At 34.2% G+C, this 6,000-nt stretch overlaps 1 long non-coding RNA gene across 1 annotated transcript; it reads left to right on the top strand.

Moving 5' to 3' along the window:
* Positions 1 to 362: 362 nt before the first annotated feature.
* On the top strand, positions 363 to 5,008 carry LOC142181281 (uncharacterized). Its single transcript, XR_012709954.1, has 2 exons — positions 363 to 1,000; positions 4,438 to 5,008. It is a non-coding gene; the product is annotated as an uncharacterized LOC142181281 (long non-coding RNA).
* The last annotated feature ends 992 nt before the right edge of the window (positions 5,009 to 6,000 follow it).

The raw sequence follows: 6,000 nt of genomic DNA on the forward strand, positions 1-6,000 counted from the left end.
GTATGTTGGTCTATCTTTAACCAAAAAATAAATAAAATAAAAAAAGAGACGAAATAAAATAAGAAAAACAATGAAAATTGAAAAAAGAGTAACGAAGCACAAAGCAGAAATGCTAGGAAATGAAATTTCAAAGTGTTCCTTTCCAAGTTATCTTCGTGTGTTTGTGAAAATATTCCAACAACAATCTAGAGGGGTCCACACATTCTAAACATACATATTTAATTAAAAATACAGTGCACATGAATGGACAATAGTACAAGCACATGTGGTTCACACAACTCTTCCTATCTTTTGCTTTTTGTGCAAGATATATACACACACGATATAGATATGGGGAAAAAAAGAATAGAAAAAAAGAAAGTGGGGAACAACACTTTGAGAGATAAGGAGGATTTTCGGGGAAAAAGGAGGGGACCAAAATATTTTGAGTTTTTCTTATTTGATTTGGGTTTAAAATATGGAGAAGATAAGTTGTAGTGAGAAATGCACTAATTAAATGCCCATTTAAAGGAACTAAAAATCACAGAAGGAGGACATTCGGAGAGAACACAACCCCCCCCCCCCATTTTCATCTTCCTCACACACCCCACCACAAAGAAAACCAACACCCATCAGCTTTAGCTCCTTCTTCTCCATTTTGAACACCCATCGAGACCTTCCCCTCCTTTAAGCTCTCTCCCTTCACTCCCATTTTGAAATACACACACGAGACAGCGAAGGAGGGATTCTGCAATTGAAAAGTTCCAAAAGTAGATTTGGAAATAAATAATGAAAAAAAAATCTCTGAAAAAGCCGAAAGAAATAAGGATTTCGGACCGGATTTTGAGAAGAATTAATTGCTGGAAATTTAAGGTTTATATCTTTGTTTTCTTCTGGATGGTGAAGCTGTGAAAGCTGAGATTGGGAACTGGCCGATTACGCTGTGTCCAGTAGCTGAGTTCCGGCATTATTTTCGTCTTTTTCAGCCTCTGCTTTGGCTTTCAATTTTTATTCGTTTCAGGTATGTTCCATACTAAATCAGTTGTTGCTTGAGTTTATGAAATGAGGAAATGAATTATTTATAGCCTGTTGTTTGTACATACACTGATTAACCAATCTTTCATTTGGTGAATGGTGATTATTGGTACGATTCTACTCTCTGCTTGCATTACTTGTGCTCTCGCTCCTCTTGAAGAACAAAGCTACTGTGCTTTGCTTATTTTATTTTACCTTAAAGATTTTTTTATTTATAGATTAGGTTCCAGATTTCCATTAAATGAATTCCTAGTATTTTATGTTTCTAGCGATCCTTTCAGTGAAATGGTAAAACATCTAAAAAGTTATCATTGATTAGATTTTGTTAGAGTGTATGTATTGTACGATAATTTAGTTATAAAAGAGCAGTAATCCATTATCCCATTGTAGCACTTATAATAATACATTGGACATTCATGTTGATTTTGGGGAACTAATTCTTTTTTATAAAAATAAAAGTCTTTTACGTTGTGCTACAAGCCTACAACCCCAATATTTTAAAGTTTTTTTTGTTATATTGGCAAAGTTAATTTGGTTCTCCAAATGATACTGAAGTAAGAAAATGCAGAACTACTTGTTTGTTTGTTTTTCTTAATGAAATGCAACATTTCATGCACTTATTTTTATAATAATCTTTCATTTTTTGATTAGTTCTTTATGAGTAGTGACAATTTATAAAAGCAACCGGCACAGAGTAAGAGGTTATTCTTCAATTCGTTGTAATCGTTTCCTCGTTTGAGTTCTGCTATTGCACGACACTGCAGATGATTCACAATATTTTTATCCATAACTCTTTATCTTTACAATAATCTCAAAATAGTTTAAGAAACAATTCATGAACATCGTAGCTTGCTTTAGGCGCGATTAAATAAACAATCATAGCTATGGGTATGGTTCCCGTGACGTAGTTGTGATGCTTGATTTATATAAATCTGGGGGTGCATTTCATGTGACTCGGTTCTAATTAAAACAAGGTTAAATAGAACGTATTTTGAACCGCGAGTACATTTATGTAGCGTGATTTACGATGTGTTTTAAATAACTTTAAATTTTTTCCGAAATATTAAAAGCGGTCTTTTTGTTTTTTGCTTTTGCTTTTTGCTTTTGCTTTTACTTTTGCTTTTGCTTTTGGCTATAGTATCTTGAAATATCACATTGAAGTGTTAGTGCACTCAAGTGATGGAGTAAAGATTCTCTTTCAGCATTACACATTACGTATAACACAAATTAGAGTAAATGTACGCAATTGTGAAGTTTCTTTCTCTGTTGTTTGTTTGGCATGATTGATCCATCTTTTTTTTTATGCATTCAATTAATAGATGATTTATTTCCATACTTGAGCCTTTTGTTTAAAAATTGTTTAGCAACCGAACCTCATATTTTGGTTTGAAGCAATAAAGATTTTTGGCCGTTTGGATTTAGATAATTCAAGTCTGATTGGCCAAGAGCTAATAAAAATTCACAAGCTAGTTTCATCTTTCTGTAAATAATCTATCTCTTTTCTATATTAATTTCCATAACATGGCCTTCATAATAATCTTAAATTAGCTTTAGAAAAATAATTAATAATTTTCGTAGTTTGCTTTAGGCTCGATTTAGATTAGTATTATGATTATGTATACGTTCGCGTAACATAATTGCGAATTTAACTCTAAAAAAGACTCGAGGGATGCGTTTGCGCAACCTCAATCAAATTTTCTTAAATAAATAAACAAAGTGTTATTAATTGTGGACACGTTCGCGTGACATAATTTTTGACGCGCCAAAGGAAAAGAGTATATGTACGCGTAACTCAATTCTTTAATTACGAATAAATCAAGTGATTTAAAAGCGGTTTAATAGTTGAAAATGCACATAGGTTTGATAGTGTTTTAAAATCAGATAATTAGGCCAATAATAATAGTTGAGAGACCGTGCTAGAACCACGAAACTCGAGAATGCCTAACACCTTCTCCCGGATTAACAGAATTCCTTACCCAAATTTCTGATCCGCAGACTGTAAAACAGAGTCAACCTTTTCCTCGATTCGGGATTTGAACCGGTGACTTGGGACACCATAAATATCCCAAGTGGCGATTCTGAATTTCTTAATATAAATAATCCCGTTTCGATTGTCCTTTAATTGGAAAAACTCCCTTATGCCCTTCGGGTGTAGGAAAAAAGAGGTGTGACAGTCTTAATCTTAAAAAAAATAAATGAGGCTTAAGTGGTTGTAAAGTATGTAAAAAAATAAATACACTTAATGATTAAGATCTAAATGGTTAAGATTCAGATCACCTTAAAAACAAACACACTTAATGTGTGAGATCTGAATAATTAAGATTCAGAGTTCATTAAGTGCTAAGGCTGTATTCTGGGCCGGGCCCGAGCCTAAATGGGCTAAACAGGCCGGGCTTAACGGTACCGGATTTTGGCGGGCCAGTCTTTGGCGGTCCCAAGCCAAACAGTCCCGGGCCAAACGGGCCTGACGGGTGGAACCGACCCACTATGGGTCTAAGCCCACATGGCCCCGGACTAAATGAGCCATGCCCATGGGCCTAAACGGGCCTAAATGTTCCGGGCTATATGGTATAGAGGGAGGAGCATGGGTGCATGTGTCCCATGCCCCATGTGCACATGCACCCATGCTCCTACCTCTATACCATATATATTTATTTTATATATTTTTTTTAAATATGCTTAAATATATATGTGTGCACCCAAGCTCAAAGAGTTCTATAGTGCAATAAATATTCAGTGCACCTTCTTATGTTAGATGTTCAATTCTCAGTTTGTTGGCATATCTAGTGTCCCTTCTTGTGTTTTAATTAAGTTTTTTCTTCTCCTTTTTTTTTTGTTTGATTTATTCATTCAAAATTTCCAAATCTAACACATTGAAATCCTTTATTTTCTTTTTGTCATCACAAAAATTTATATAATTAAAATTAATAGCAGTGGATGATGTAGCATGGTACAATGATCCCAATATTTTTGATACGGAATATAGATATATGTTACAATTCACTAAAATTACGAGAAAAAAAATTAATTTTAATCTATAATTTCAAAATGGTAATGAATTCATGGTAAAAAATTACAGGTTAAACCCGTCAAATATAAATTCTAGATTCATTTCTTTGTAGTTGTGCACCCATCTCCTTGGAATCCTGGATCCGCCTCTGTATATATTGCCTTATATATATATAAAATTTAAACACAAAATAAATTGAAAAGAAATATTCAAGGGAATGTCTTATAATTTTTATTATTACGACATTAACAAAATGGCAATATCTTTCTTAGTCTTCCTCCCCCCAATAGAATGAGCACAACAAGGTACCAATACCACCATTAAAAGGAAAAAAAGCTAAGGAAGATCTGCCAAAATACAAGTTACATATTAGTCTATGTATTATCTCTAACAAATTTCATAAATCCTTTAAGGTCCGGAGGAATTTTCGTTGGTGGTGGCGGAAAAGAAGCTTGTTCATCACCGCTTCCGGGCGAAGCAGCATCCTGCGCAAGTTCCGCTAGCATTTCTTCATAAGCTTCATCTATCTCCGATTGTGATTCTGCAAGTCCAAAAGTTTTTCTTTCCGAACGGATCCAATCTCTGAAGAGTACTGATTTTTCCAAGCTCTCCCTCGTAGACGCTCTATGATCACCGATTTGAAGTCTCGCTTGACTAAAAGCGCTCTCTGATGCCACTGTTGAAGCTTGAACACTTAAAATATCTCGAGTCATCCTTGAAAGAACCGGATAGTGTTTTTGTTTGTCCTTCCACCATTCCAAGACATCAAAGGAGCCGCCAGGATTCTCTGATTCAAGTCCCTGCGACAAATAAACTTGAAGCTCATTTAGTTGTGAACTATCACCAATATTATCACCTTGAGAACTCCTGAACTCCGTCCAAGAACTATGTGCTTTTAGGCCCGCAGTTCTTTTAGATGATTGCGAACTAGACGAAGTAGGAGCTGGAACATTTGGTCTATCATGAACTAAGGCAAGTTGATAAGCATTATAAATTGTTTGAGCATTTATTTTAATTGAGGCTTTTGCATCTCCAAGTGTAGCAAATTCCTCATCTGAAAGTGATAAAGCCTTATAAATTTTTGTGTATCAAAAGTGAGGACCTCCTCATTTCATGGTAGGATTTAACATGGCAACAACACCAAAACTAGGGGGATAGGGAAAAAATATTTTTTAAACTTATCTTTAATAGAATTAATAGCAAGTTGATAAATTACCCCACCCTCTGAAAATTGAGTAAACAAATCTGCAAGTGCTGCAATATAAACTAAACAGTTAGAAATAGTAGGATAATATTGCCGAGATAATTCATTTGTAGCAATATGAATTTGTTCTAAAAAGTCTACAAGCATTTTAACATTAGTCCAATCCTGATTTGTAAGGTGCTCATCATCATCATCATCATCATCATCACCACCAACACGAGCATTAAACGTTGCGTTTATTGGGTTTCTATATTCATATGCAACAACTAAACTTTCATACATGTAATTCCATCTAATCGGACAAGGTTTAGGAACCTTTCTTTCTCTAAAGCCAAATTCATCACTTTTTTTAAAATATTCTCTAAACGGTTTGAATAAAAAAGCCAATTAAGAGCCATTTTAACCTTTTCAATTTCCATAATTAAAATTTTTATACCATCACCGACGATTAAATGGTAAATATGACAAATATATCTAACATGGAAAATATTACTAAATGCAGGATTTAGTGTAGTTGTAAGCAAGCCTATAGCATTAGTGTTACTAGAAGCATTATCTATTGAAACTGACATTATTTTTTCTCTAATGCAAAAATATCTACAAATATCTGCAACTGTGTTAGCAATAAACTTACCTGTATGGCGTGAATTAATTATTCTATAAGCAATAATGCGCTTTTGCATTATCCAGTCCTCATCAATCCAATGACTTGTAACAGTTAGATAATCACAGTCACTACCACTTCTACCAATATCAGTAGTAATAGCAATGC

Source organism: Nicotiana tabacum, chromosome 5 (genome assembly GCF_000715075.1).
Source record: "Nicotiana tabacum cultivar K326 chromosome 5, ASM71507v2, whole genome shotgun sequence".
Lineage (NCBI taxonomy): Eukaryota > Viridiplantae > Streptophyta > Magnoliopsida > Solanales > Solanaceae > Nicotiana > Nicotiana tabacum.